We start from the raw sequence: 21,248 nt of genomic DNA, 5'->3' as shown, positions 1-21,248 counted from the left end.
AATTAAATCTAAATACTGCTACTGCGCGGTATGCGGATTGAGCTGAAAGATAAACTTTAGCAAGACCTGATGATTGATAGTTGTGTAAAAGATATGGGGTACGGTCAGCAATAAATATGTATACTTACCTATATAAAGACCGATGTTTGTTTATAGTTGTGGTTTTCCGGATTTCATTACGCACCTACCTACCTACCTCTGGGTAAGTACTTCCGCAGTAAGGCTTAAAAACGAACAAACTTGTGTAGCTGTGCTTTATATTCCTTGTACCTACCTATAGTTCGTTTTTTTAGCATTAGAAAAGACTACCCGATCTTGACGTGTCTTTTTATTGAAAAACACTTTTGAAAAATAAGTCACGGCAAATATGTAACAATTATGAATCATATACGATTATTTGCATTATTTTGCTTTCATAAGTAATAGTTACTGATTTTTAAAAAGCGTTTTTCAATTAAGAGACACTTCAAGATCGCGTAGTCTTTTCTAATGCTAAAAAAACGAACTATAGTTGGATTGATAGAATTTAATATTTTTCTATCGACAAGAATATTGTGGGTATTGTGCCGTTATACTGTGTTTTATCTGGAACTCTAATGAGGGCGGGAATCGGTGGTAACGTGCGTACCTACTTACGCGTGCCTTTACCAGTGTTCGCGACGCAGATGGCAATTTCACGGTCCGCAGCTCTTGTCTCGCATGCGTATGTAATGTTTTTATCATCGCAGTTAAGTGTTTCGGTATATCTGTGCTGGGCGTAAATTAGGGGAAATAACATGTATTTTTATTATTTTAACGTATGTGTTAGTTTCGTTAAAAAGGACGCTAAAGGTACGTAAGCTCAATGCTCTTCTTCTGCTCTACCGACCTTGTGTAAGTCGAGTACAAGAATTTACAAGCGCAAGAATTAGAAGCGACGAAAGAGCTTGTAGATGGCCTTACCTGACAGACGTTCTTATCCACATTGACCTTACTTATTTATTATTTAACCAACCGTATGATGAGTAAGTACTTTTTAAAGATGGTACTTTTATGAGTAAAGTGGAATCCTGTGATTTACCGCTTAAAAAGGCAGCTTTTGTCGATATTTTGGGCATGGTGGACCGATGAAAATGTTTCGAATTATACACACCTTTTCTATTTCTTGCATAAATTTCCAGTAATTTTCGAAAAAAAAAAATCAACTTTTTGGCAATATGGCACAGCACATCTCAAAATTTTACGTGGCGAAATCTGCTAAGAATTCAGGTCAGCATAGTAGTAATAGTATACTTTTGGAGTGAAGGGAATAACAAAAACCGGCCTTAGAGCATATTAAATATTGGATAACGGTCGAAGTGTGGTTCCATTCAGCGACTATTTCAGTAGGTTAAAACCACAGTTAAAACACGGCATCTTGTGAAGACTACGTTTTCTACGGACCACATGGGGATTGAAGGAAAAAAAGGCATCCCCAGAGTGGTGTTACTAGACGAGGTACCCTGAAAAAGCTACAATCAATGGACTGGCAAAAATATAACTAAATAAAACGGTTAAATTTCCTTGTTAACTACGGATTCCAAAAGGGGCCCACTGATTACCAGTCCGCCGGACGATATCGGCCTGTCAGTTGTTCGGAACTGTCAACTTTTTGTTCTGACAGGCCGATATCGTCCGGCGGACTGTTAATCAGTGGGCCCCTTTAGTAGTTACGAAACCCTGATAAATATGCCAATGCGTCTAAGTATGCAATACATGCTTTCGTACCATATTTAAACGCAGTTATTTGTAGCAGACCGCAACGAATATCTACAAATTACGCCGTTGCCCACATGTACGACGCTTGCACCTTTTGGCTGGTATTTCTTGTAATTTTGGAAATACTAAAATTTGATTTTAAATGGAGACATTGTGACCACAAAGTCACGAAGCTGACAGACAATGCCACGTCGGCCGCAAGATGGCCGCGAGCATCTGTCGGTTTGTCGCTCTTTCTTTTTAATGACAGTACTTCAAAACAATTATTTGCTATGAAGTATTATTGCGGTTGAAGTTCGTTCGCGTGAACACTTGTGTTGTAAACTTGTAACCGAATGCCTGGAGATATGTAAATTGAAATAACAATCGAGGAATGTATATTTTTTTCCCTGTAGGCATTGAAGTTAATGAACGCGTCTTGGCAATACGTATCTTAAGATTTTCCCTTTATGGAACAAAACGTGATAGATAAGAAATAATTATAAATAATATAGTTTATATATTTTTTGTTTCTTTTTTAGTGACTTTAGATCACTACACTGAAAGTCCGTCATCCCATAGGTATAATATATTTATGATTCTCCTATAGCTGTAGGTACCTTTGTCAAGTACACATTCTTTGAGTATCGTTATTTACACAAATCATTCAATTTGAGTTTGTTGGCGGTACTTAAGACAGTAAGTTCTTTTCAAACATAAATTTGAATTGTCTTCTAGACTTTCGTTCCGAATTATTTATGTCAGTATTTATTGTATTAACATAAATTGGACATGAGTTATGTTATTGCCCCGAATGCGCCGAGAATGCGCTGGATAAAGGTTATGATTGTAATTCGGATTTGTCATAGCTCGTAAAGACACGATTGTTTATTTGTATTTATAACCATGAATTGGATGCTTTCCATTGTAGGTATTCCGTGTAATGGATACCAATGACATGGTATTCTAAGAGGATTTTGTAAATCCGTTTTCTTCTAACACTTTCCTATTTTTGGTGGTCTTTTCAACTTATATGTAGTTACGAGTATGTAATAACTGTGATAATAATAAAACGACAAGTACCTCTAGCTATACTTATATGTATATGCAGTGCAAATGCTTGACCATACTGTCAACTTCTTTCTTCTACCAATCGTTGTCGTATGGTTTCGGTGCAAGTCGTCTATCACACGTAATTACCTAAATATTCTGTTATATAAAGTGTGCCGTCTATTACTAGGTACATCTTTTCAGTTAGTGCATATGGTAATTAATTCCCTGCCTTCGTTCTTTATGGGCAATACGACCTACATGACAAATACGACGTCTGATTACGCTGTGCTGTGTGTATGTTGTGTGTTAAGCCCAAAATGTACCTACATTGTGTTTTAATAGACCAATATTTAATTCAAATTACGAGAGCGAAGCGTCATCTATTTTCAGAAATATCTCTAAACGCCACTTCACCCTCATTGACATTTCTTGTCGCTAACCGTTCCATCATTCGTGTCCAAACACAAACACGACGTATCACATTGATATTATCCCGGCACAAATCTGTGTTAGTGGTCGAATGGAGCATATTTGTGGGTGCAGAGAATGGCCCTCGAGCGGCGGGGGTCCCGCGTTCAACGGTCCTTGTGCTTTAATTTAATAATCGCGTTTTGAACATGACGCTAAACCCACATAGCTGAACGGCGCGAGTTACTGTGACAGTTTCCATGAACTTTATCCGTGTACAATAAAGTTCAAAGTCATTGATTTGCAGTGCCATGATTGCCTGTAGTGTAGCATAGGACATCGATGCGACAGTCTATTACTGCTTTGTTTGATTGTTTATCTCTGAGTACAGAGAAGGTGTGGGATTCAGAGGGATCAAAGATTAGGGAAATATTACAAACTGTTATATTGTTATTAGAAATCCTTCATAAACTTTAGTAAATTCTAAGTCAAGTCTAAGTCATAAAGTAAATTGAGAAAAAGATGCATGAATGGCAAAGTATGTTCAGGTTGAAAATAAATTTTACATTGAGTTGCGTGGCTATTGGCATTTTTATGGCTTGTCCTATTATAATCTATTTTATAAATATTTCTGCTATATGAATCTGCTAAATGTATATGTATGGAGGTATGTATGTTATCTACTCGGACGAAGTGCTATAAAATACACCCCTGATAATGGACGTAGCACCAATAACGTGACGAATACCACATACTTATCCTTTTTATACCTATAAGTATTTTACATCAAGTTTTAAGCATTGGCAGGCAGTGGCAGCATTATACCATTAAGAACTGCTTGAGTTTGATGTTCTGTCTCTTTTAAACGAAATGGATCCATGACTAAAAAAAAAACAGTTAAATTTGTTAATTATGTTGAAATCATAAAATACATTAAGGTAGGTGGTTATTTTTGGGTGTTTATCCGTATCGATATTTGGCCCTTGGCTGTACTTACAAAAGACCAAAATGACATATTTCGGGATAAATCCCTGATGGTAAGATCCATTACCTAGCTCTACCTGGTTGTGGAGTATTCTATACCTGGATGGATGTGGAGTATTCTATACCTGGACGGACTGTCCACAGCCTGGGTTGCTCTGCGCGTAATGGCGCATTGTTCGTGTTGGCGCCACGTGGATGCCATAAGTGTTGTGTAATATAATATATCTTAGCATCATCAATGCCACAATGTGGCTTGTTACGGCAGTACACCCACGCCGTTTTTTCTACTAGTATACGTAAACTCTTTAGCACAAATCCGATCTTTACAAGCAAATAACTGTCAATCTTTAGGCTTCTAGCAGATCGCGTCACTTACTTCTTAAGTAAGGTGTAAAATTCGTTTTTGATCTTTACCCTTTCAAAGTATGGTTAAGGGTGCAGTGGCATTTCTAATATGATGGCATGTAAAAAAACAGAGTTCCATAATAGAGAAAATGTACATTTTAAATAAAAATCCTGGGGATATGAAGGCTAGATGGGAGTCACATTCATAAAAACTAGTGCCAGTGCTAAATCTTCGCATTAGGTTACACTACACCTACTTAGCACACCCTGGGCTCCTTTACGATGCGACGGGGAAAGCGTTAGTGAGAACATTTTAACGATGTTAAATTGGGGCGATAAACATTCCATGATTATGTTACCCTGGTTCTATAAAAGTGGACGCCCAAAATATAGAAAATTTATTTTACGATATCATTTCAGATCCGTCTTTTGTTAAATTTCAAATGTTCGCATATAAAAAATGTTTGAAATGCCTTGTACTCGCCACCACACCATAAACAAAGTAAGTGGACGTTAATCATCACTAAATGTCTTTATAGTGAAGTACCCCCATTTTATTTCAAATGTTAACGATTCAGCCCCGACAGTCTCCGCATCATAAGCCTTTTCATCTGTCAAGTCTTAACAGCCATGGAATTGGGCTATAATTTACGATTTTATCTCATACGGCACCCCGCATAGGGGTACTGGTCAGTGTTGTGGAAAAAAGTTGCAGCGGGTGATACAGGGATAATGGTGAGCGGTGACCGCCCGCAATGACCACCACGCCCGCTGTTGTGACTTGCCAAAATAGAGTCGTAATAATGAGAGATGGCCCGCGTATATTGCGCGTAATTTAGAGTGATCGCCTAACGAGTAGGCTGCGGCCCGGGGCTGTTTGTCCGGCCGTGCTCCTGTTGAATTACTGCTCTGAGGGTGACTCAGTTTCACTTTTGTTGGCCACTTTACGTCCGTTTGGAATTTATGACCCAGGTAGATAATAGATTAAGTTACGTCACGCCCTTTATAAACGCGGTCAGTAGTTATGATTGTAACCGTAACAACAAATGTCGATAGTGCTGAGACGGATGGGCAGCTGTGCGGGTCGTGAAGCGTCGCCGAGATCGCTAAGCCAACATCCCAGATTGATGCTGTGCGAGTCGCAAATGCCTGACAAATAGTTGGTCCGGCGGAGGCGTCGCAAGGCGTCTTGCCATAAATAAGGATTACTCTTGTGACCACGCAGTCTTGCGGAGTGGACGCAGCACGAATCCTGTGACGTCTTCTGAGCCCTCTCAAGTCGTTTTGTTCTCGTGTCAAATGTCTGTGCTGTCCGCATCGTTTATAACTATCCACTTGGGCCTACCCCGTCCTATGCTAGATAAGTTATATACCTTCATATAGGTATACTTAATACGTTTGGGTGTGTTTAACAGTACAACGCTTCAGCGTCAAGATTTCTTCCTTAATAGGCGGGTCAGCACAGTTCATAATGTATGAGAGCTCTACATGAATTCTCACACTAGAGATTTTTTGAGATGTGATAACCTATGTTGCAAATACTATATTTAAAAAAAAATCTCCACAAAATATGTCACATGGTTTTAATAAATCCAAACTATTATTAAAATAGAAAAAATATATCAAAACATGAATCCGACACTCGAGATTTTTTAATATGCAGTTCTCAAACATATACTCATTATGTATTTATATTTTCTCCCAGCTTGACACCAAAACCAGCTCCCAATAATTTTCTTTATTAAAAATATTTTTTTATATAAAAATAACAACTATGTGTACATAACAATTACATGTTAATTAAGCTCTGTATATTTACTATATCCTACAAAAAAATCTCTCACGTAAATTAATCCATTTAATTACTATTAACCATTTTTGTTTTGAAAATGTTTTCGTTGCTTCGAGAAAATGGACAGTGGGTTTGTTTTTCACTTTCTCAAATCTCTTTCTCATGTTAGTGTAACAACAAAAAATCTCCCACGTATATGTAATATTGTATGGAATAAAACCATTATTAAATCATCCAAGCTATTTAAATTACCCTAAATGGCGGGTACTGATTCACTGTAGAGAACGTTTTATCGACTTCCATATCTCCGTCTCACTTCAATGTTCGCGGCAGACGATTGTTCCGCTTCAACAGCCGAGAGTTCGCGATCCGGTCGACCGTTAATTCTCCCATGACTATCTTACCCAGTTTCATCGGTATGCGTTGCGCGCTTACTTAACACACCTCAGGCCAAGCTCCTATAAAACGCGCAATGCATGCATGCATTGCGGTATCTCCTATACGTCACATATGTCAGCTATGAGGCTATGACATGGCTATGACAGACTGTGGCAGTTAGTTCCAAAGAAGTATACAGACTTGTCTACCCACCATAAAGTTTAGCGTAAAGAGAATATATCACTCCTTAGTGAAAAACCATACGGTTTGTGCGAAGTTGAGCGTTATGTCAATGCTAATAAAGATGATGGTTTGACTTACGGAAATGAATAATATAATATCATTTTATTTTATATTTCCAATTCCCGTTTCATTTACACCCAATATTAAATCTTTTTCCGTAATAAAATGCGTATATAATTACTGTCATCATCTGTATTTATTTTATTTCTTTAACCCCCGTTATTCATAAACGCGCTACAAACCTCAATTAGCTAATAATAGTAATAATCGTTTGTCCTTATCTGTCACTTTAACTTATGTATTTGTAAGTAAGGGATAAACATAATTAAACTAAATCAGGCCCGTAAAGTTTATGAATAAAGTGGTTAATCTTTATTGCACAAAAGAAAAACCTTATAGTACAAGAGGCGGACTTAATGCCATAAGGAATTCTCTACCAGTTAACGATGGCTTGTCCTCCGGCCCATTTGATCGATGACCTCCTTTGATTATTTATTTTTAATGGACGCCAAAATCTAGACAGGAACTTCGATTTTGACATTTACCACAGTAATGCAGTCGGTAGCAATGTTGCGCTTCAAAATTGCTGCAGTCGACTGCATTGCTGTAGAAAACGTGAAAAAGGTCATTCAAAGGGTAATAGGGTTATATACACCGCGGGATTTAATAACCCGAAAGATTTAAACCAACGATTTTAGAGCCTAATTAGAGTATATAAAGTTATATAACACATAGTCCAAAAACCCTTAATTTAAGAGATATTAATTATTTAAAACAAATCACAAGTAAAAAAATCTCAATTCTAACACACCCTTATGCGTGACGTAGCCACCAACTAATTTTACACGCAGACGCACTAACTACATGGTTATTAGCCAGTTTCACTTAATTAAGTTTGAGATCCTACAAAAAGGTTTCACTACCGAATTTTTGTTCTGTTCTCAATCACGAGAGTACAAACTATTTACCTTTACGATAACTGGCTGATAGTTTGACGAAAATGACGAAATTGATGTCAATAAAATGACATATTTCATATGTCACACAAGATATGCGCAAGATAACATCTCATCCAGCCATTCTAACAAAAAAAAAAAAATAACATCTTTAAATTTGATTGACTGTAATAAATAAAATTCATTTAGCTGATATTCACTTTGTGTACGGATTTGGAAACCCGAAGAACTATGTGCTTCCGGCACGACGGACGCACTTCAGCCTAGAAGTTCGTAAATTGGCTAGACGAACAATACCCTGAGAGGTGGATTGGCCGTGGAAGCAACGTCCTAACCTGGCCCGCCCGGTCACCCGACTTAACGCCATTGGTTTTTTCTATGGGGAACTCTGAAAGATAAGGAAGGAATACTCAACACCAGTGAACTCTGGAGAAGAATTATTAATAAAAATTCGAACGGCTTCCGAAGAAATAAAGAACACTTTTGTAAACCTAAATAATGAAATCCGTTTAAAATTAAATCTTTGTGCTGAAAACGGTGGTACACACTTCGAAAACCTAATTCATTAAATTAATAAAAAAGCGTAATTGTTTAACATAGTTGTTTATTTTACTTTACTCAGTATAAATCAACACATCGAGAATTTAAAATACGTACTGATAAGCATGATCGATATTTTAACAAAAGGTCATTCAAGTAATCATCCCTTTCCAGCTGTAGTATGAGTTAAAACAATAAGAGGCATGATTTCTTTCGGATATAATCATGGTTAATGGCTTTGGTTACCTCACTCAAAGGAAAAGATTTTATCGCAAAGTTTCAACAATAATAACTGCACTATACCTACTGTTGTAGTAATTAATAAAGTTTTGATACAATTTGTGGTATTTTGAGGTGCCAATCAATTGAAATAATTTCAACGTAAACATGATCCTAGACATAACTTGACACTTCTTGTCATGGAACACATGTCACTGCATTCGCCGTGCATCGTATGATATCGGAGTGATTCATGAAATGTCATGCTCGCTCTCTGTTTCTCTACTTGAGATTAATTAAACTCGCTCACTCTCTGAATAAAGGTTTGTTCACAAAGAAGCGATAAATTAATATGATTTAATTTGTACTGAAATAGTAGTTTAATTAAAATATATAATTGGACCCATGTTGATATAACATTATTTACTCGTACTGTCGTCAAAAATACGTGATTTAAATCTTTCGGGTTATTAAATCCCGCGGTGTATAAAATGAAATGATGCATTAATAAAACTTTAGTTAATTAACAATATTATATTAAATCATTAACAACTTTGACAGCACGATCTCTTCGCAGGTAGGTGCTCTACAAGGAGTTTATATTACAACATTATTTCCAAGAAATAATCTCTCATTGTTACGAAAATGTTGGTAGGGTGGCTTTAGGTTACTTTTCGTTCATATCGTCTTGGATATGGGTGAACATGGTGTTAATACACTCAGTATCAATCAACCTGTAAAGATATTGTAGCCTGGCCTTTTCTCGAAAAGTCTTCTAGAAAAATTTACGCTCATGTCGTCTCGGATATGAGTATATTTGGTATCAGTGCATTCAGTATAATATCCTGAACACAAATATATGAGATGACAAGTGCGAAAGTGGTGAGGGTAGTTGCTATGACGCAAAGTTTTTACCATTTTTCTTTTAAACATACCATGTGGGGTACCAAATGAAAGGGCCTTGTAAGTAGATCACAAATATATAACACACTGTAACACTTTTACTACTTAATCCAACAAATTATTTGAAAACGTTCAAAAATTTCACAATGAGTTGAATTCCAACTGCTCTAAATTGACTAAGATAACTTGATCCCAAGTTTCCTTGCAATTATACGTAATCGAGGGCCAGGCTCATACTAGTTCTCATGTCGCGATGCGCTAACGCTAACAAAAACTAAGCGTTACGAATTGCTGACATTTGCTTCTTTTAGTTTCACTCTACTCAAGCATCGGATGACAGGATCGTTGAAAAGGACAAACATATCCTTTGACGTTACGTTACTCTTCTCGTGAATTGTCAAATTTTAAAATTCGAAATTAGCTTTGGAATTTGTCCGGGTGGCTATTCGAAGTATAACTTGGTGGACGGTACTTACTAACCAAATAAGCTTGAGATCCAGTATCATAGATAGTTGTAAGACTTCAAGGGTCTATTTATATCTGACTGTGCATCCTGTATTCTAAACGTTTTGTGAATAGATATAAAAATTGACACCTATCATTTTTCACATAAACACAGACACTTTATGCATTGAATTATTAAACCTTAACGCAATGCCATAAGTCATAAGGTATATTTTCCTAATATACCTTGATGCTAATTCGAACTTTGTTATAAAAGATGTCATTTTATATCATTCGCGCGTGCATTTCACTCGTACTAGATGAAATATGTATTGGTGCGAGCGAGACGGTTGGGCGAATGATAACAAAATGATATCTTTTTGACATCTTAAACAAAGTTTGACTTGGCCTCTGTGGAAGCCTGGAAATACAGCATACTTCATTGACTTTTTATGCTGGAAATTGATTTAATAATTGCGAGAAAAATAAGTATGTTATTCTTCAATAACTTGTACACTTACTGTCAAAAAACTAGAAGTGTCCATTAACTGTGTAGAACATTATTTGCTGTTTGTTTCCAATATCATGCTGCTATTCTGCGAATATAGCAGTTCCTCAGGCAGATAAATTAAACATGATCGAAACAAATACTATTAACCACAATAGTAAACTTTTCTCTCAGTGTGGGATATTCTCGGTCATAAAAAACTTACAAAGTTATTGTTTTTTTCATTAAATCTATAACTAATATTATTGTCGGGAGAAATTCTGACCGTGTAGTCGTGTAAGCTTCATAGCCCATTCTTCAAAAAATCTCTAGTGTGAAATTACTGTTTAGGTAGTATAAAATATAAAATAAAAAAAATGTTATTTCTCAAAAACGGGAACAGATATCAAGTTGTTAATTCGCAGCCGGGTATTCAATATGATATATAATTCACCCGTGTAGAAACATTTGACTGTGCAATTAATGTAACTTTAACTTTATATTGACTCCACTATAAGTCGTGAATCTGCGTTATTTCGGCGCCTAAGCCCCGAATTACAAGTTAGGAGACGGGTATCGAGTGGAGTGCGGGATGCGTTAAGCCAGGGCCGTTTGAAATTCGGCGGCGATGTTTCAATTGCAAGTGCGGCTTAAAGTCACCCCGCGAGGGAGGCGTCGAAACGTGCGTACTTACGTTCTACGCTAGCTTTATCCTTTAACCTTTGTCTAATATAACATTGTAACGCTGAAATACGCTAATAATTTAACAGACATTTTATAATTAAGTTCTTTTGCTATCGTGCTGCGTTTGCATGCCACCTTTTGTATTTTTTTTATCGGCCGCTAAATAGTACAAAGTTAGGGGGAGGTGCCAAGGAGGTGGTATTTAGGCTGCTTAGTTGTTGATTGTTGCCATGTACATTTGTTAAACTGGCTGTAAATTGACACGCTCGATAGATCCGCACCGGAATTGGCTGAGTTTGAGAGTTTAAGTCGTCAAGATAATCATCCTCAGACTAATAGGGTTAGTATCAAAGTTTCATTCCTAAGGTTTACGAGTAGTTATATCTTCCCTTTTGACGTCGTGAATTGTTTTAATGACAAGTCGAAATTTGTCTCAAGTTTGTTACTCTGTGAGTTTGTCTCGAGACGAAGATTGTATCGTATAGGTATCAAAATTAGTTAGGGGATGGTGCTATCTTGTCAAAGTTCCAATTACGTGTAGTATATGGGTGTGGGCAGCGGGCAGCGGGCCGGGGCCGGCCGATGGCTAGTCTTCTCACGTCGTAGCGCGGACCCAATTACAACCCGCCGGCACCCCAATGGTGATATACATTTATTAAATAGTATATCCTCGTAAGAATTAGTAGTTTATGCAACTGATACATAATGAGAGGTATTAAAACACGATAGGGGTTTTATGAAACGAGCGCTAGCGAGTGTTTTAATGCCTAATTATGTACAGTTGCATACACTACTTTATCTACACACATATCATAAGTACTCTAAGATGGGTTCAGAAGCCGTAGGGAAATGACCTGCATTGCTTTGTCCGTACCTGTAAAATATCTATAGACTATAGATATTAAAATAATGCAATAAAAAATAAATTTTAACAAATACAGAAACTAATTATTTATTGTAATAGTTGTAATTGACATTTACATTTGAAACAATGGGATATATTTAATGGTCCTGGTTGTATTGCAGTCGGAGGATCTTGGTTTGAAGTTGAAGAGCTTGATGGCATGTTTATATTTATGATTTCTTTATTCTGAATTGAATTTAGTATCTGGTTTGACACGTTAACCTTATTTTTCATTGAATTATCAATATACCCTTCGGCAACTGCAGTGGATCTCCAGCGTTTTAAAGTTGTTAATTTGTTATATCACCGCCTGCATCTACTAGCAAAGTGGCCGATGTCCTGCGGAAGCAGTGGCCTGTGTACATATCAGGATCTGGGAGATTCAAATAATTTGCTATGGTTTTTCCCAACGCTCCACACTTATTGATGCCAATCTTTCGGTTAGTGCATTTTCCAGCCGAGTAATTTATAAAGAAATTGGATGTTGAGCAAGTTTTCGGACGCAATTCCATGTATTTTTTATAAAGGTCACAGTAATTTCCCGTTACTGTGAAAGTACGGTCCGTTTTTGTTTTTGTATAGGGGACAGTTACTAAAATGGTTTTATCAAAAATTTGGACATCACTAAACTATAGATTATAAGTTCTTGTCGGCGGCAAGCACCCATAACTTCAAATATTAGTGCCACCTGAAACAATATCAAAGTGTCATTAGATCTCAATGTGCTAAGATATAATTATGTATATAGGAAACTTCTAACATACAGATTACGTAAAACAAATTACGTAAGTTACCTTTGACTGCAGATATAATTGTTCTGGTCACAGAAATATTTATATCTTCGGGTGAAAATGTTTTTTCTTTTTTCGGTTTATATCCCTCCGATTACCGCTTAAGAAAAGTAGTCAATTTAAAATATTTGGAAATATCCACTTGGTGCTTGATGTTTAGCGTACTTTTGACCATTGAATAAATGGTTCACAGGCTGGCAGAACTGAATGTCTTTGATAAATCTTCAAAGTACGCTAATAATAAGTTCTCGGACATTGAAGTCGTGCGTTTGTTTATTCGCCAATTTAAAAAATCTTTACAGTACATATGAGGCTACTTTTCCGCACTAGTGCGTAAAATAGCACTTTTCGTGCGTATGTCGAAACTTTAAAGTGCCATATGTACTGTAAAACGTTGTTCGATACACGTGCGAATAGGTAATTCGCAACTCGTGTCGATTTAAAACACTCCCTTCGGTCGTGTTTTAATTTATCGCCACTCGTTTCGAATTTCCTCTTTTTCGCACTTGTATCGAAAATAACTATTGTACGCCTTCTCGTATTTGGCTCGTGATTTATCTCATTTATGTGGCAACAAATTATTTGTTGCAATTGTTGCCGCACTAACGATGTCCGGCGGAGTGTTTATATTATCATTTTCAGAGTCGCTACTACTAATTTTTTCCATTAAAATAGAAATCACAAACAACTTGTTACAATGTCTACTTCCGAACAGCAAAACACCAACAGACAAATGACAACAGTAATGGCGGCAATTCGAATTTCGATCGTCCGTCACGACGCATGTTTTTTTTTAAATCATAGAGAAACAAATGAAGTCCCTATTCTCATGTCACTCGAGATCAAATGTCGAGCGGTTTATATTAAAAAAATATAATGAATTGACGTTTCGTATTAATAAATGTTTAAATATCTAAGGATACTAGAATAGAGACCCACTTGAGTTTTGAACGCTGTTTCAAATTTAAACTCATAACCTTACAAAAATCTGTAACGTTATGTACATTATAGTAGTTTATGCAACAGTGATATAATAAGGGTTCTTAAAATTCAAGGGTCGAAGTTACAAAACGAGACGTAGTCGAGTTTTGTAAAAAAAGACCCGAGAATTTTAAGAACCAATTATGAGCTGTTGCATACATTACTTTTTCTATGACAGCTGCAGCAAAAAAAAAAAAAGCGCCTATAGACAAAGCATTCAAATGACATTGCTTTAGATATCACTGTCAGTCATTTAATTGACACATTTAAGTGCTGGAGTAGAAAAAAGTACAAATTTACCTACTACCACAGATAAGAAAGTTCTCATAGTAAAATTGGTTGTCATAAAGCTGGTCATTTCCTACGGTTTTTGAACGCATTTTAGAGCACTAATGATATGGGCGTAGATAAAATATGTAACTACATTTAGTCCTCACGCGTTACTATACCTACTTATGGACAAATTCAGAGGAACGTAAAAATTAAGGTTTTCATCACACTTGCGCAGTAAGCGTGCTAATTCACGCAACTGTAGCGGGAGCTAAAGTCCATTTTACTCCCTCGTGACTTATTAGCTTTTTAGGGTTCCGTAGCCAAATGGCAAAAAACGGAACCCTTATAGATTCGTCATGTCTGTCTGTCTGTCTGTCTGTCCGTCTGTCTGTCTGTCCGTCCGTATGTCACAGCCACTTTTCTCCGAAACTATAAGAACTATACTGTTGAAACTTGGTAAGTAGATGTATTCTGTGAACCGCATTAAGATTTTCACACAAAAATAGAAAAAAAACAATAAATTTTTGGGGTTCCCCATACTTCGAACTGAAACTCAAAAATTTTTTTTTCATCAAACCCATACGTGTGGGGATCTATGGATAGGTCTTCAAAAATGATATTGAGGTTCCTAATATCATTTTTTTCTAAACTGAATAGTTTGCGCGAGAGACACTTCCAAAGTGGTAAAATGTGTGTCCCCCCCCCCCTAACTTCTAAAATAAGAGAATGATAAAACTACAAAAAATATATGATGTACATTACCATGTAAACTTCCACCGAAAATTGGTTTGAACGAGATCTAGTAAGTAGTTTTTTTTTATACGTCATAAATCGCCTAAATACGGAACCCTTCATGGGCGAGTCCGACTCGCACTTGGCCGCTTTTTTTTTAAATTATTTTACCAACTCATACGAACCAAGTAGGTTCTAAGTAAAATACTTGTTATAAAAGTCAAGGTAATATAAAATGAGTTTAATTTTCAAAATCTTACTATTAACGACTGTAATTTAATTGTTTTGTTTATGTTTAAAAATATTTTATTTAATTAATTTGATAGCCGTTTAAAATATTTTTACACAATTTTCAATTGTGGCTGAATGCGATGCTTATCCAGGGGGGTGTCACTCCGCTACGGTACGCTACGGTAGTACTATTAGTTATTCTGTGGCTTAACCGGTCAAAAAATTACAATATGGCGGACGAATGTCTGAAATGTCTCCGTATTTACGAACTATTTAGCAGCAAAAAAAAATATTTTTTGCAAGTGTGATGACAAAGATTGTGTGTTAGTTGTGCAACTCCGGTGGTAAAAATATCGAGCCTAATATGGCTGTCGTGAATCTATAGAGCTCGTTTGCATAATTTTGCACAATTAATGGATTACAGCACCTAAAGTACATAATTTTAAAATTCGTAATTAAACTTTTTTTTTGCGTTACGCTGATTTTGTCCATGGTTTGTGTAGGTACATACCTACACTGAACACCAAACTTAATTCGTCAACATGCAGTGCTACGACTCAGCCCGTAAATAACGTCGTATCAAACGCGAACCCTTCCCTTTTTATACAGCAGTCAGAAATTAAAGGGTTACGTTAATATTACACCTACATATTGTGAATTCGTTACTTTTTTAAATGCCTTAATCACGGATCTACATAATAATGTGAAACGGGACTTCCCGTCCATCTGACAAGTTGATTGATGGCCGCTCCTAGATTTATTTGCTCAAAAAAGTAGCACGCCACACGTCCGCGGAGCTTTTACAGAAACGGCCGCTGTAATACCTTTGTTTCATTTTTAAATACGGGCCATTCATAATTAGCGTAATAAATTACAAAATGATAATAATGCGAGGGCCATCTTGTGAACGCTTAGTACTGCCGCGCGTCGGGGGGCGCCGCCGGCGACCGCGTGTCAATCACTCTCCCGAATGTGGAACAATTCTTATTTTGAAAAAGAATAAAAAATACGTATCACATTTATTTTCTATCTTGCTCAGTCCAGTTTGCATTGCGTTTGTGCGAGGGGAACGGGGTAATAAATCGGTCTTGTGGTAACATCTGTGCTTTATAATAGACGCTTACGTAGGCTTCTTTTCGGGGATTCGATGCGAGCCCGGTGGGATCACTTTAACATGATTGATCTGTTTATTTTACATTTTAAAGGAACATTTTTACGGTTGCTTGTCAACTTAATAACAAAGTGTTTTATTTCGGGACACGTTAAGTTGAGTTTTATTGATAGGTTTCTTTTAACGTTAATATTATTTTATCCGTTGCGTCGGGTCGAAATCTCAGATATCTCTAACATGCGTAGTATTTAAAAAGTTGACATTATGCGTTTGAAAGAAATATTTGTATAAATACAGTACTTTTTCACTCTCGTTGCATACATTATTTATTAATAATATAGCTGCATACAATTGCTGCAATCCTGTTATTGTCAATCCAGCTAGCCCACCCGTTAAAAATGGGTGGACGCATTGTCTTAATACCTATAAATAAATAATAAATTAATATGAATTTCTAATCAACAATGTTCATTAATATTTTTTAAATGATAACCCATTAGGAATTTTAAACTACTGAAAACATTATGTTTTCATACTTTTCGATAGGTATATGTATATATTTTTTCATTAAAAACTCCTTGCAATCTTGTCTTCCAGCCGCTACAGCCCTCGAGCAGAAAGCAATTAGTTAAGAGGCCGCCGAACATAAAAGCGCTACTGTGTGCCGTGTCGGTGTAAACTTTGAGCCGCGTGCGCACGGCGATAACGCTATCCTAAAGCTCGCCAGACTGACAGGTGCTCGAATTACTGCTGCGTTAGTATCTTAATTGGCCGATTGTTAAATTGTATGAGATAAGGATATGGTTTTAACTTTAACCTGATTTAAGAATAGACGTTCGATTGTTTAGTATTTACCTACTTATGTAGCTTTTTACCGAGAGTCATTAAATTACACAAGCTTAAAAATATAACAACAGTTGCAGCATAAGTACAGTAGGTACAGTAACCTAAAACAGTATCTACATGTAAAGTTAAAGTCAAAAGAATTATAGGTACCTACGTAAATACTTGCTTTCACGCGGGCATCTTTTCAGAAAAACTTAAACAAGTCAGAATCAGTCTTCTATACCAACATTTGTAAATTACCTTACCTTAATATCGTATCTAAAATTATTTTCATCCACATTACTAATAAATAAATGACTTAGCTTTCTTTGTTCGTGTAATAATGTAGTTTATTCAATGTTTATAAAGAATGAGCGCAAGCGTTTAATGCATTTTGTGTTGCTCGTTAAGCGCCTGCGCCGATGCGCTGGCGCAGAAGCTATCGGAAGCAATTACACGTCGTTCACTTTATTAATTTTCATAACTACCCTCGCGACATCAAAGCGCGCCGCTGGCCCGCGCCCTCGCCCGAAGCTGTGCCGCAAGTGAACGCGACAAGCGGATTTTGTATGTATTAAAAAGCTAAAAGCTCGCTTCGTCTTCGCAGTTGACTAAAAATTTACTTGGAAGTTTTTTCTGAAACGATTTTAGATTCTTAAATATCACCATATAAAAGGTACACTGTATTTTTAATTTTATGTCACCATCTACATACCCACTGTATTCTGGCAAATTATTAATTTGTATTTGTATAAACATTTTCTATACCTGCTTACCGAAATATGTATAACACATTTGGCATGGTTTACGTTTAAATGTATAAATTATCATGATCGAAAATATAAATCCAAAGATTTTTGATCTACCGATATACCAACTATAAAAAATAAAAATGTTTGTTTCATTAGCTATAACGAAATAATTGTGAGACAGTGAAGTGATCGAACGATTACAACGTATGTAGGTTCTAACTCAGTACATTATTAGTAAATAGTTACCTACTATTAAATGTAGCCAATGGCCTATATAGTCTGGTTATATTGCAGTAAGTAAATCAAAGTTTCATGAACATGACTAATTAATTAAACAAATTAAGCCCAAATAATTGGTGTTAAGTGGTTCTGAAGCGTCTTTTTCGTAGTTACATATCTAGAAGCTAGCTCCTTTGGCCAAACTCCGTGAGTGAGTATTACAAATGAGGAAAAGTTCACTAGTATCACAAGACTTTTCCATTTTAGAAAAGGTAAATTTTATTTCGCGATCATGGAAACGTTCCGTCGGCGCATCAGTTTCATGTAACTTGCGCCACATGGCACTTTGTACCGGCGCTTCTGTTTGCCTCGCCGAAACCCTTGAAGACCAGCACTCGCCTGGCACCGTCCCGTCCTTTGATCTCCACGCGACACTTAAATGCTTCTTCATCTACTTTTAAACACGACTGTACTTACTCTAAAGTGTCATTCAATAGAACTTGCTAACTATGTAAACAAAAGTTACTAGTAAATTGACATTCAGTGTCAATTTTAGTATGGCGGTTTGTTTACATAGTTAGCAAGTTCTATTGAATGACACTTTATATCTATGACTGAAAGTAAACATACCTAATTTACTTATATTATAATAAATATACATACTGTGTAAAATATAACTTACTAAAATAAATTTATTCTTTATTTTGTGTATTCTGTACAATAAATAGTTTTTACATAGATAATTTTGTTATAGGTTAATGCCATTAAGTCAACATTAGTCAACCATAGGGTCAAATACGTAAGCATTAGTCTCAATGCATAATATATGTATATTTATATACCTTTTAAAAGTAAACAAAGGTAGAACCAACGGATAACATAAATCAATAGGTATTCCCAAACAAACAAAATGTAGATGCATCACGAGAGGTGAACACTGGAGCACAAGAGACTTATCTTGCTAAAACGATTCCCACATAAATAAAGCTCATCGGATATGAAACCGTATTTACATAAGAAAAATATAAAGAGGCCTAAACGATAGGTCCATAAGGGCGCCGTATCGGGCGGGGCACTTGAGACCCGGCGCACGTCCGCGGGGAGCGCCTCTAATAACAATACGAAATATCAGTTCGTTCCTCCGATCGCAAATCTACGTCAATAACATATCCAATAGTAGCGCTCAATTCATTTCGACATAATCTAATATACCGGGGCACGTTTCCCGCCTAAATCTACCGCCACATGTCGCCAAGATGGCCGTCCGGGAGCTGAAGAAAAAGGAGACCACGAATCGGTAATATCTTTCGAGTCCATAAACTTAAACGTTTATTTGTAGCGATATTTTGTCCTTTTGCAGATATTGGTTTACTACGTAAGCAGCGGGCAGCGGGTAGGGCCGGGCATGCGGATAATAAGCACCTATCAAATATTTACGATTAGGCAGCAGGAAGTAGGTAGGACCGGTGAATGTTTGGTGAACTGACCCCGCGATTCACTATCAATTTGTGTAATTACTTAATTTGGATTTATACTATGTACTTATTACACAGGTTTCTGAAGTTGCACTATTATTATGCGTAGTTTAAAGTTTCAAGATCATAACAATGGACATTAAAAATATAAGTATAGTTTAATTGATGAATATTAGTAATTATGAATTACAATTTCCTCTTTGATTTTAACTGCGTTTTAGTAAAATTCACACCCAAAAGAAGACATACAGGAATATTTAAGACCATGTCTTTTGGGCTATAGTCTGGTTGAAGGGTCTAACGCTTCCTGTCTTAGGTAATTCTTTGCATAAGGAATCGAATCTATTGTAGTTTGAAAATATTATTAGAAATATTATATGTGAAATAAATATCCTTATATTATTATATGAAACAAATTCCAGAAGTAGGTACAATACTTCTTGATATAAAATAGTTGGGACACAAAATCAACTCCGATAAAACAATACCTTACACAAAGCTATTTCTTTACGTAATTACCTCAGTAGGTACACTTGAGGTAGCCACGTAGCTTCCTCAGCAACGATAGCTGCACTTACAATGGAAGGCAATTTGGGCCCACCGTCGCGTTCGTCAGTACAAATAAACGCACGAAATTGCCTCAATTAAGCCATCCTTTCTAATGTACTGATTGATCAATCATCCATCGGGCTCGATCGAAGTGCTGCTTTGTCTTGGGCCGCATTGTCCGCGGACGTGATGCCCCGCTCCTTCTGAAATGTTGCGAAGACTAATGGTAATGAAAACGGTAGAGGAGAGATGTATTTTCTATATGTAGCCTCTGTTCGGATTGTCTCCGCCTTATTTTAGAGCGTTAAAAATATGACGAAACAAAAAAAAAGAACATTGGCTAAATTTTAAGTAGATATTGATGAGGTAAAATTGTACCTACGTACAGTGTAGCATTTAATAATCAATTTTGAGCTATTGTTTACAGAAGTCGGTACTTATTGGCAATATTGGTGGTTACTATTATTACTCGTTATAATACTGAATACTTTTTAAATACTAAACTTTTAGGATTTGAATTATAAGTTAAAAGTGATCTTAATACCTACATAGCCGGAAAATAAAGTACCTACGATCAAGTATCCATTTTAGCAAAATCATGTAATAATAAAAGTTAAATCAAAATCAGTTCATCCCTTTGGGAGTTAATTTGCCACATACAGATAAACACGTTAATCTTAAACCCCCTCTGCTTACGTCAGGGGTTAAAAATACGGTTTTTCAAATACAGGGGCACTGTTTTTACATTTCTTAGTCTAAAATGTTAGCATACACTGCCAGTTTGATTTCGTTTTTGCCAGCGTGATTTATTTTATTGGACTTCCGTAGTGAAGTCAAGATTAAACTATTTTAATAATTGACTCTATACATACATACGAACTATTAAAAAATAACTATAAAAAATATCTACTTACAGTGAGCAGCAATAGTTGCTAAGCGGGCGAAGTCTTCAAAATTACCTTGACGCGCTCTTATTCTCTTAACAATAAAGTCGCGGCAAGATAATTTTGAACACCTCGCCCGCTTAGCAACTATTGCTGCTGACTGTACCATACATACGTAATGTACAAGCATAAGCCTATGTAGTATCTTTGTGTATTTAGGTATTGGTAGTTGCTGTATTTGTTTAGATATAGCCGGTCAAATAAGTTTGTCATATCCCTTCGCGCCTACATTTTTTAAATTTGGCGCTCTTTTCTACTGACGGAAATTGCTTGACAGAGTATAGTATGAGTCGTGATTAAATTTAGGCA

General features: G+C 36.3%; 1 protein-coding gene and 1 long non-coding RNA gene across 4 annotated transcripts in view; one reads left to right on the top strand and one right to left on the bottom strand.

The window, feature by feature from the left end:
• The window catches only part of LOC134648016 (uncharacterized), a 441,830-nt gene that overhangs the window by 55,221 nt on the left and 365,361 nt on the right, over positions 1–21,248 (bottom strand). The gene's annotated exons all lie outside the window — the stretch shown is intronic.
• LOC134648003 (uncharacterized) overlaps positions 1–21,248 on the top strand; it is a 76,085-nt gene that overhangs the window by 8,509 nt on the left and 46,328 nt on the right. Inside the window, exon 3 of one of the 3 annotated variants that reach the window (XM_063502437.1) lies at positions 3,160–3,190. The exons of the other annotated variants lie outside the window; for them this stretch is intronic. The gene's annotated coding sequence lies outside the window, so the exon portion shown is untranslated. Of the gene's footprint in view, positions 1–3,159; positions 3,191–21,248 lie in introns of those variants that run through there. 3 annotated transcript variants of the gene reach the window in all.

Source organism: Cydia amplana, chromosome 5 (assembly GCF_948474715.1).
Source record: "Cydia amplana chromosome 5, ilCydAmpl1.1, whole genome shotgun sequence".
NCBI classification, from domain to species: domain Eukaryota; kingdom Metazoa; phylum Arthropoda; class Insecta; order Lepidoptera; family Tortricidae; genus Cydia; species Cydia amplana.
This window is presented reverse-complemented; position numbering and strand designations above follow the sequence as displayed.